Raw genomic sequence first — 12,683 nt, forward strand, 5'->3', positions numbered from 1 at the left:
TTTTTTGTCTCCTTGTGTTGGTTTCTGTGAGTCTGGGCTTTGGTGTGTGACTTTCTCTTGTGCCTGCTTGTTTGGGAATGTCTTTTGAAATGTTTGTATTTTGTTGTTATTGTTGAGTGTTTGCATTGGGCTTGAGTACTGTGTTTGGTGTATGGGACAGGTTGTTCTCTGTGTGTGTTTGTAAAACGTGGTGTATTTGATATAAGCACGTAGGTGTTCCAGGGATTAGAGGTGTTGCGTGTGCTATCTTGTGTGTGTGGAGTAAGTGTGTTGAGCTGTGTTTTGTGTTTTGCTGTTTGTATTATACGTTTGTCTGTTGTGGCTTGTGTTATTTGGGGCTTGTGTTATGTTAGGCATGTGTCTTGCTGTGTAGGTGGGTATTAATTTGTTCTATGAGTTTTAAGTGTGTGTTATATATTTGGAATGTGCATTGAAAATTTACTGTTTTGTTGGATTGAGTGTGCTATACATCTATGTTGTGTCTGCATTTAGGGCGAGCATTTCATTGCATGTTGTGTTTGTGAAAAGATAATGTATGGGTGTGTACGTTGGCAGCTGAGGTGAATTTGTGGTAGGTGTGAGTATGTCTCTCTCTCTCTCTCTCTCTCTCTCTCTCTCTCTGTGTGTGTGTGTGTGTTTGTAGGAGCACTAGGGCCATTGAGAATCTCTAAATCCCTAATCTCTTCACCCAAGATTAAGCAAATAAAATTGTTGGTATGAAGAAGTCAGATTCTCGATGACTCCAAAGAGACATCTGCAAGTGAGCCAAGGAGCTTAGCTTCCTATCAGCTGGGTGATAAAGGGGCTTGGGCTCTGCATGACAGTTGGAGCAATATGCTCTAATCCGATTACCAAGAGACTCAGTGTCACTCCATATTAACGGCAGATTTTTTTTTAAACGGTGCTAAAGAGTTAGTGTTCATCATCCAAGACTTCAGTAATTGCTTAAAAAGAAAATAATGCTTATCTAAGACCCCAGGCTAAGGGACAGGAGGTGGTACAGCTGGAGCAAGGGAAAGGAGGCTCATAGCCCATAAGAGTCCCTTGTTCCCCGGGACTTCATCTGAGTTGTCAGCTTCTCCCCCCTCAGAAGAAAGGCTGGGGAGACTGTAGACCACAGTGTTATGGCCGAGTGAGGGGCCAAATCTAACACCCAGCAAATAACATTCAGATTTCTGTAGGTGTGCTTTCACTCCCATGGTGGGGGCAATTCTGCACTGTAAAGCTATGGGATTCAGCACCTTTAATGTTTAACTTACTTTGTAGGAAAAGATGTCAACATGGTGGGAAAGAACAGAAAAGCCTGATAATCGCTGGGGATGCCCATGGAGACGCCAGTGTGAGACAGGACATAAGGATACAATTTTCAGGTAACAAACACTCTTGAGGCCTGGATTACAACTACCTGGCTGTTTCCAATCCAAACCAGGCCTTTAAGGCCCGAGGCTCATTTCTCAGCAGCCAGGTCAATGATGTGTGCATTCACTTAGTGGAAGACTTATTCTTGGAGTATCCAGAAATTTAATGGGTTGGGTCATGCTTTGAATTTAACTTCATATGGAAATTGATTGGCAAATCATGTCACTATAAATACCCTTAGCTTGGGTATACCTAGTGAATTTGGGACACTGTTTGGATGCAGTCTTTAAAGAAAGGGCAGCCAACATTTGTGAAAGGATTGAGTTTGTTCACAGGCCTGGGCTGAAAAGTCAGCTACCTTACTGAGTAGCAATAAGTCACTTGTAGTTCTGGTTAGAAATCAAGATTATAGATTTCCAGAATCGCTTTATCTGGACATAGAAATGTGAGATGATCTTCCATTCCTATATCTCACTCTCATTTTAGCAACCTGGAGACACCAGGAACTCTTAGCTAAGTTTGTTAACCACTTTCTTCAGGAATCCTCAATTGTTGGTCCTACAGGGAATCAATAATCTCTGAATTGAGTAGGTCACTAGAATCCCTTTGGGCTTATCAACTGGCTATGTAGATTCCTAGCCCCACTCTAGAATCAATAAGAATTTCATAATCATAGCTCCCCATTGAAAACTGGTCATCTGCCAGGTTCATGAACTATTGATACTGGGCATTTTCAGGGAGATTTTGACCCATGAAACCATACCTGGAAACTGCTGGGTTTCCTTTTATCAAAAATCTCTTTGGGGGATACATAGAATTAGAAGTATAAAGAGTAAAAGTATAGACTTGCCTGAGTCAATTCTTGTTTCTGCTTTACAGCTGAGGAATAGAAGGGTTTGATAAAGAGAATGTCTTGCCCACATTCTCTGATTCATTGAGGGGCAGAACCAATTTTCAAACTTATTGTTGAACCCATAAACCCAACATTCCTCATCTGTATGAAACATACAAGAAAGGGGGAAATTTGTGGGTTATGCATCATGGCTCATCTCTTCTGGGTGGATTTTATCTAAATGTGTGCCTGCTTATCATGGTTACTCTCTATAACATGTCCCCCTATGGAAAAGGACCAACATCATCCATGAGACACATGCAAACTTAACTACCTGTGAACATGAGTCAGAAGTTCAAGCCTTGGAGTTAGCCCACTAGAGCTGCTCATTAACCTGAATACAAAAATTGGATTCACACTTAATGTAACTAAGGAAAGTTAGACTGAGTGAAAAAGAAAGCCTGCTTCTTCCCCAGGAAGCTGTGATTGACATAAGCGAAGGGATAGTCTGAATTTAAAAGTAGTGGAAGGTTTAAGTTAAAGCGCCAGGTGACTGTAGGTGCACATGCATCCTCTAGGCAGAGTTAAATAGAAATGATGACAGTGGTATTGGGGTAGAGCTGAAGACACAGCTCCAAAATGCTGTTGGCAGCAGCCTGAGACCAGTGAGCTCTTTTTAGAGATGCCCTCCCCCCACCTCAGGCAGGACCTGGATTACTGACTTTCCTGGAGAAAAGAATTTCAGGACCAGTTTTTATGGGACAGAGATAGAATTTGTTAAGAAAAAATTCTGACACAGATTTAAGAAAAAGCACCAAAAAGAAGACAGGCACTTCAGGAAAAACTCACTGTACCCACCTGCATGGGCGTGGGCTTCTCAAGAGAGTCTTGCTTAAAAGGAATCATTTTATAATTCCCAAAACCAAAATGTATAAAAAAAAAAAAAGAAAGAAAGAAAGAAAGAGAGAAAGAAAAGAAAAAGAAAGGAAGGAAGGAAAGAAGGAAGGAAGGAAGGAAGGAAGGAAGAAAAGAGAAAAGGAAGGAAGGAAGGAAGGAAGGAAGGAAGGAAGAAAAAAGCATTTTAGCACCAATGATTGTAGTGGCTTCTAAAGGAGTTCTTTTCCCCCTTTCTCCTTCCCCTCTAACTTTGATTAATGAGGTGCCCGCTTATCATGGTTACCCGAGATACAATTCACAAACTATAGGAAACTCCAAAAGGTTGACCAAAATGTGGATACAAAGTGTGGAGCAGAGACTGAAGGAAGGACAATCCAGAGACTGCCCCACCTGGGGATCCTTCCCATATACAATCACCAAACCCAGACACTATTGTGAATGCCAGCAAGTACAGGCTGACAGGGGGCTGATATAGCTGTCTCCTGAGAGGCTCTGCCAGTGCCTGACTAATACAGAAGTAGAGGCTCACAGCCATCCATTGGACTGAGCACAGGGTCCCTAATGAAGGAGCTAGAGAAAGGACCCAAGGAGCTGAAGGGTTTGCAGCCCCTTAGGACAAACAACAATATGAACTAACTAGTACCCCCAGACCTCCCAGGGACTAAACCTCCAACCAAAGAGTACACATGGTGGGACTCAGGGCGCCAGCTGCTTATGTAGCAGAAGATGGCCTAGATGGTCATCAATGGGAGGAAAGGCCCTTGGTCCTGGGAAGGCTCTATGCCCCAGTGTAGGGGAATGCCAGGGCCAGGAAGTAGGAGAGGGTAGGTTGGTGAACAGAGGGAAGGGGGGGGGGGAATAGTGTTTTTTTTCCCCCAGAGGGGAAACCAGGAAAGGGGAGAACATTTGAAATGTAAATAAAGAAAATATCTAATAAAAAAAATACGCCATAGAAGAAGCAGCAGTAGCCACACAGGTACAGAGTAAGAAAGAAGCTGTGGCTGGAGCAGTGGCCACACCTGTGCTGCATCAGAGGACAGGGGATGGGGGGGAGTGGGAGAGGGTGGTTTTTGGAGATGAGTACTCCAGAACAGCCTCATCCTGGTATGTGAAGATGCATCTCCTCAGTGAGACTGAGGAAAGAGGAGCAGACAGATTCAAGATTGTACGGGGTACAATCTACTGGGAAGTAAAATGTAGTAGGAGTGAGACCCAGTGAATGCCCATGATCTGGGTCAGAAGAAGAGGCTTGGGATAAATGTGACATCATCTAAGTTCCAGTACTTCTGCTTTTCCTCTAGCTCCCAGGCTAGTACACCTTCCTTTAGTATGTGCAGTTGCCCTGCTGGGAGCTGTACTTTCCCTGTTCCCTAGGCACAGACTGCCTCCAAAACCAAGAGTGGAAAGCTAGACATGCCGAATATGCTGATAGTTCCTCCCCACCACTCAGGCTTACAGGGTTACATCCCCCCAAGACTGCCCTGGATAAAAGCACATCAAAACATACACCCACACCTCCTCCTGGACAGCTCTGCTCTGGACCTTGGCTCTTCAAAGACATGAGATAATAGCTCTGAAGTTGGCTTGATAAACTGCCTCGCTCTCTCCTAAGCTCTTCTTACAGTCTCTTTGTCACTCAGCTGTCTACTTTCTTACCCCTGGCCCCAGTGTTTGACAGAAAATTAATCCTTATACCCTATAATTTCACATGGGCAGAAAGTGAGACTCTCAGTGACAAGGAGTGCCATAGAGGAGGGTGGGGACTAGAGATTGCATTCTATGGTGCTCAGGAGTATAAGGAGAGGCATCTCTGTGCCCTATCTGCAAGGAAGTTTTCATTTATAGAAATTGAGATATTTAGCCAGAAACAATCCAGTAATATTCTTCCTCATATCAAAATATTGAGAAATCTGTTGCTGTAGAGTGGTTATACTAGCTAGACATATCTTCAAGATCCACACTTCTATCTTTTATCCTCCACCCATGTCTTAACTAGACCCTTGGGATTAACTGCTCTTGATCACAAGTTGGCTGATGAACCTCCAGGTACCCTATCTTCAGAGAGAAGCATCCTTTATTTTGTTTTGTTTTGGATTTTTGGCCTTTCTGCTAATTCCCATGAGTTTATTGGTTTATCTTATCTATACTTGTAAATTATATGCACAAGGAAGGATCTGTTTGTGTGAATGCTGGTGTCCACAGGGGTCAGAGGTGTCAGCTGCCCCTGGAGCTGAAGATGGTTGTGAGACACCTGATGTATGTGCTGAGAATAGAAATCAAGTGCATTGAACCATCTTGTCTGTCTTGTTTCTCTTTGTTTATAGATAACATCTCACTGTGTAGTCCTAAATAGACTGAAACTCACTATATAAGCTAGTCTAGCCTTGAACTCAGAGATCTATCCCATGTGCATCCTGACCACAGAGATTAAAGACACATGTCATCATGCCCAGCCCAAGACTTTCTTTGTTAACTCCCCTACCACCAGTATCACATCATATACCCAAGCTGAGACTGCAAAGGCTAGAGAGACAAATATTTGTCATTATCACACTTTATGAATAACTAAATTTTGTCCAGTCAGGTTTCAAACAAAAGTGCATTGTCCTGGGGAACCATTAGTCTTGTGCAAACTGGTTAACAGGTCACCCATATGTTGTAGTGGCCATTAACAAGGTAGTCAAGAAGTAGAGCAGTAGGCAACAGGTGGCCAGAATACAAGTGACATCTGGTGGACACAAGAGGGGCTGTTGCTGTGAGAATCTTAATGGAAAGTGAGGAGGTCACAAGCTAGCATTTGGATGTGAAAGCTAGGGAGAGCTGAGAGTCACTGATGGCTCTGGGTTCAGCTGAAGTAACCTGAGCACCATATTGTCAAGCAGGCACAGCTTGAACCACAGAGTTTTCTGCTCTGGCTCTTAAAGGTATGACATCAGTGTCCAAGCTCTGGGAATTCTGTCAGCACTTTGATCCTAGTGGTTGTAGGATGGAACTTCCAGGTTCCATAGAGCCTGACCTTCATCCCCAAGCCAGCAGCACCACCATCCCCATCCTTTCTAGCCTTGAACCCCCGGCATTCCTGTGTTATCAGATAGAGAAAAGTGTTCTTGTTTTAAAGGCTTTAATGACTAGATGAGGCTCCTTTAACACCAACAGTCTAAGATTCTCTTTCTCTCTCTCTCTCTGCCTCTCTCTCTCTCTGTGTGTCTGTGTGTGTGTCTGTGTGTGTGTGTCTGTGTGTGTGTGTGTGTTTGAGTGTGTGTGTCTGTGTGTGTGTGTGTGTGTGTGTGTGTGTGTGTGTGTACATGTGGAGTTTGGGATCACATATGCTGTAGATCTCAAAGCCAGCTGATTAGCACCTTAAATTACACTCCAAAATCCCTGTTGTTGCACAATGCAGCACACTACCAGGAATAATACTTGGGGAGAATTTCCCAGGAACCTATACCTAGCCTAAGACAGTGCAGACAGAAAAGTCACTGGTGACGTTTTGTTATTATATAGAAGAAAAGGATCTAACAGTAAGAACTGGCTTACAGTTCTATGACCTTGTTTGCCTACCTCTAACCCCTGTACCTGAGAAAGAACTTAGAGTGGTCAGGAAGTGCTCCTGAAGAAGCAGCCACTAAGTTTCCACCAGCTCTGGCCTTCTTCGGTCACAGGATGTCAGCCTTCTGCCATCCTGCTGCCATCCTGCTGCCATCCTGCCACATGGAAGAAAGTGTGTTGGCTTCCTGCAAAGGCAGAGCCTTGCAGTCCGTGATCACACTCTTCCAGCACAGATGTTCCAGCTTTCTGTGTACAACCTGGTGAGAAACTTGAAAGTTAGGGCTTGCAGCAATCAAGCTTTCCTTTCCCATCTCATGGAGTTATTACTTCTGAAGAGGATGTGGAGCCATTTAGCGATGCCAGGGTATCGGTTCTCTTGGAGCAACCAGGTGATTGGACAGCATAATGAAACACTCCCCTGGAAAGGACTGTTTGAATAACTCGAATGCATACTTTGGGGGACCTTTCCCCTCTAAGTGACAGTCAGAGTGCTAGAAGTAGAAACAGACTGTGTGGCCCGAGACTGGGCTTTAATTGACAGTGAATGAGGGAAGGGGTCGCAGATGGGAGGAAGCTGAGAGGAGCAGGGATCAGAGATAGCAAGATTCTGCTATGGAGGAGGAAAATAACCACACGAGCCTAAAAGTCTGTGAGAGTGGGGATTTCACTAGATTATCTTCCTTACAAACAACCAGTAAGCCTTAAACCAACCAACAGTTAAGTCAACCCAAGTAGCCTTTAATGAGAAGCTGATAACCAAACTTTGGTATCCCCTACACTCAAACACCAGTACAAGGTGGAAAACAGTAAGTACTGCTGTGTACAAGTGCCTTTTGAATGCATTTCTCTACAAAGCAGTGGTTCTTAACCTCATGTTGTGGTGACCCCAAACATAAAATTATTTCATTGCTACTTCATAATTTTGTGCTGGACAGTAATTTTGCTAGTGTTATGAATGGTAGTGTAAATATCTGTGTTTCCTAATGGCCATAGGCGACCCTTGTGAATGAGTCATTTGATGCCCGAAGGGGCTTGTAACCCACAGGTTGATAGGCATTGCTATAGATAGGAGCTAGAGACGAGGCTACACATACAAAGGCAGGTACACTAATGGTCAGTCTGGAAAAAGTACAACCACTGATAATTAAGCTCAGACTCAGTTCCCAGAAGTTGTGGGGGAAGGGTTGATAGATAGGAGTACTGAAGGACTTTTGCCTTGAGGAAACCTGTCTGGTCCTCACAGTACTGAAGGATGTTTCTGTGTATCTGTGAAAATGAATTTATTTTACTGCTTGTAAAATTTTTCAAAAATCAGTTCAGAAACAAAGACGGCACAAGACAGAAAGTTCATCGCACAAAATACAGCACACTGTATGTTGTCAGTGGAAGCCATCACCATGAAGAAGATTGAGAAGAAAATCACCTTAATTAACTTTGGAAAGATGAATGGGACAGGACATTAAGAGCAAAGAATTAGGCATCAGGGATGGAGAGATTGCTCAGTAGTTAAAAACACTTGATTTTCTTCCAGAAGACCCAAGGTTCAGTTGCCAGCACCTGTATGGTGGCTCACGATTGTCATGATGCCCTCTGCTGGCTTCAATGCGCACTGTATGCATGTGGTGGATACACATACACAGAGGCAAACACTCACACACATAAAATAAAAGTAGACAGGTCTCTTTAAGAGCACAGGCATTGAATCTGTACTTGAGAGAGTAAAGCTCTTCTCACATGTATGGGTTAATAGTCCCTGACAACCTTCTGAATATTCTAGTGTTAAATAAGTAATCCCATGAGACAGAGGTGACAGACAAAGATAAATGGGGACACAATGAGTGACACCAGGCAGTTGTCTCTCTCTGCAGTCTTCCTTCTCGGGATTCCTGTTATCTATGTCTGACATAGATGAGAAGTATTAAGTCAAAAAGTATAGGAATAAATGGTTTGTAAAATTTAAGTAACGTATTGCAGCACACTGTTCTATGGATTCTGTTCTATTAGTAGTTTTGTTTTCTAATATTTGATTGTGCAGTTAATGTACGCACCAAACCTTTTCAACATATTCACTATACACATGCACACACATATCCTATACAGGGTCTGGCCTATATAGATTCAGGCATCTGGAAGAGGTCCTGTAATCAGCTAAGTAGGGATGGTTGTATTTGAGTTAGGGCTGCTGGTATCATGGAGAATTTTACAATAGATACACAGGTATGAATACATGAGCAGATGCTGTGTCTATGTGTGTTGGCAGGCACTTACGTACCATCAAGTTCTTTCCATGAAAATCATTATAAAACCTCAGCAGTGATGGTCACACCCAAAACCTAGGTAGGTATTCCTAAATGGTATTTTTTAATAAAGAGTTTTTTAGTTCATACTAACTACTCTAATAATTCCCATATGCCTGGCCTCCTTTGTCCATGGACAGCAAGCACATCTTAAGCTCCCAGTAAATTCCTGAAGCCATGGGCAGCTCATGTGGAAGATGGAACTAATGGCATACTAGGACAAGAAGAGCACAATATAAACGTTTAACACATTGCCCTCCAATATAAGAAAGTCCTGGGGGTGGAGAGAAAAGAAAACTTGGAGTATGTCAAAAAAAATAAATAAATAAAATAAACAAAGGTAAATGAAGAAGAGACAACCATCCCCTACAGAAGGGTTTCAGCTAATAAATACAAAGGAAATGAGACTAGAAGAGAACACGCAAGTCATTGTTGTAGACAAGGTCTGCTGACAGATCCCAAAGTTGCCTGGAGGCTTGAGAAAGAAGCATTTGAATAGTTTAAACTCCGGGTATTTGAATAGTGTAAGGGTGTTTCCTCAGCAGAGGACGAGGACGATGCAGAAGACGATGCCTTAGATTGGAGAAACTCAGTAGCCCTCACCCAAGTGGCAAGAGTTCACCTCAGCAACAGGATGGCACGTCAGCATCCCAGGCCCTCTGCCACTGTGCCCAGAAGGCATTGTGCCTGTATGGTAGTTACCATTTAAAACAAAACAAAGCAAAAGCAAATAAACAAACAAACAAAAAACAATATCACCTCCTGATTTAAGAAACCCAAGTTAAGGGACTATCTACAAAATAACTGGTCAGAACTTTGACATCATAGAGAACACATTAGTGTTCCTGCAACCTTTCTATAAACCTAAAATATGTGTATGCCTGAGAAAAAGTAAAGAGAAGTAATGCAAATTAAATTCAAAATAAAACACAGGCAAATTGGCATCTGAAACAGGGCTGTCGGCATTTGTTCCCATTTACAGCCATAAATAGCTTTGCTTAACTTTTAAAAAACACTGTATTTGAGTGTGTGTGTGTGTGTGTGTGTGTGTGTGTGTGTGTGTGTGTGTGTTATGTGCACCTGTACTCATGTGGAAGCCCCAAGTTGGCATGGTCTTCTTCAATCACCATCCTCTCTTATCTTTGAGACAGTTTCTTACTGAACGTGAAGGTCCTTGATTGGCTTAGGCTGGTGGGCTAGTGAGCTGAGAAACCTGCCTGTCTCTGCCCTCTGCCTTCTGCCTTCTGCCCTCTGACCTCTACCTCCAAGTCTGGGGTTACCAGCATGAGCTCCCATACTTAGCTTTTCACAGGACTTCTCGGGATCTGAACTCTGGTCCTTATGCTTAAAGGGCAAGCATTTTACCAACTGAGCTAACTTCCAGTTCCTGTATTTTTATTTTAATAAAATGGAAAATATTCTAGGAAGGCAAATTATGAAGACTAATATACCAAAGACAGGAGCCCTCTAAAGCCTCACCCTGGAAGGAGCAAACACTGCTGAAGGAATGTGCACACAACGACCCTTAGCACTAAGGCTGAGGCCGGGGCTGGGGCTCCCTTAGACACTGAAGGGTTATGGGAAATGTTGATTTTGAGGTCAATGAATCTTATTTTGAATCAGAAAAATAATAAAAATATTTTTTAAAAAAACTGCCTACCTGGATTCCAAAGTCAGGATGATTCTGAGGCACAGCTGGGGAAGAATTTGGGTTGGCACCCACCAGCACTCCACCCACCAGCACTCAACCCACCAGGACTCCTGAGGCTGAGGCTGGAGGAGTCCAAGTTCCAGAAAGTCTAGACTGCATTGCTAGATACTGTCTTTAAGGGAAAAAAATGGTTAGTAAAATTTAAATAGTAACACACATAATTACTTTTCATAGTTTCAATAGCCACTTTTAGGATTTGGAGCATTTATTTTTATCAAAACATAATGTTAATTATATTTTTAAAAAATATCCCTATAATATATTTTGATCATGTTCTCTCTTCTCTTCCAATTCATCCAAGATGCTACACACCTTCATACCCAGCCAATTTCATGCTATTTCTTTCTCTCAAAACCAAAAATCAATAAAACAAAACAAAACAAAACCCTAAGAAGACAAAGGGGCAGCAAATCACCACCACAACAAAAAGAACACACACACATAACTCACACACAAACCACATACATATAACACATATACACCACATACACACACACACATGCACACCACACACACATACCACACACACATACAACACATACACACCACATACACACACACACCACACCATACATACCACATATACACACTCACACCACACACACACAGACACACACCACATACATACGTAAACACCATATATATACACAAACACCATACACATGCACATATACACACACATGCACACATACCACATACACATACACACCACATACACACACACATGCACACTACACACACATACAACACATACACACCACATATACACACACACCACATACACATACATCTCACACACACACCACACCATACATACCATATATACACACTCACATCACACACACAGAGACACACACCATATACACACGTAAACACCATACACACACACAAACACCATACACACGCACATATACACACACATGCACACATACCACATACACATACATACCACATACACACACACACCACATATACACACATATACATCACACACACACCACACACACATACACACACACCACATACACACACACATGCACACACACCACATACACATACACACCACACACACACACACATACACCACATACCACACACACACACACAAACACACACACATACACACACCACACACACATACACAAACACACATACACATGCACACACTATGGAGTCCACTTTGTCTTGGAAAACTTGTGAGCACAAACAAGCCCTGCCCTGGTTTCTTTTTTGAAGGTAAATATAGAAAGCAAAACAGAACCACACACTTTTAAAACTTTTTTCCCTTCTGTGTCTCTTCCTTGCAATTCTTGCTCTAGCTGTGTCTTCTGGCTTCTTGTTTTTTGAGGCTGGGTATGGAACTCACAAACTCATTCACGCTAGTTAATCACTGTACCTGCTGATCTCCTCAAGTCCCAGGTACATCTTCAGAGGCACCCTGGGTCCTGTGCTTCTATTCTAGCCTCAGCACGTCCCTCTCCTCCTTGCCCCCACAGCCCAGCTCCAATCATCCTCTAAGTCCTGTCTCCAATTTTTTGTCCACCTTCTCTCAGATTGTGGATTAATCTGAAAGTCTAGCCACATTGATTTTGGAGACAGCTCCTTGTTTCTCCTTTACTGAAAATCGTCTGTAATTATATTTTAAAAATTTGTTAGGACATTTCCTATTTTGTGGGTGATTTTCCTTGCTAATAACTTCAGGTGGAGAATGATGGCTTCCTTCATTACCTATAGTTTTTGAGGATTGGCAACCTGGTGCCAAAGATCCAACCTGTGTCCCACCATTCCTGGCTATCTGAAGGGCAGCTTCTTCCTAAGGAGCTTGGAGGCTCCACCCTGTTCTACCCTGAGGCTCCACCCTGTTCTACCCCGAGGCTCCACTGAATTTTAGAGTGAAGTGTCCACCCACGCTGATTAAAAAGAAAAAAAAAAATAAGAGTTTTCCTGTAGTCACTTTTCAGAGGGCAGAGTCCCCAAATCTCAACCTTTTAAAAATTGAGGGAGGAAAGAGAGAGAGAGAGAGAGAGAGAGAGAGAGA

The sequence above is a fragment of the Mastomys coucha genome, unplaced genomic scaffold (assembly GCF_008632895.1).
Source record: "Mastomys coucha isolate ucsf_1 unplaced genomic scaffold, UCSF_Mcou_1 pScaffold5, whole genome shotgun sequence".
NCBI classification, from domain to species: Eukaryota; Metazoa; Chordata; class Mammalia; order Rodentia; family Muridae; genus Mastomys; species Mastomys coucha.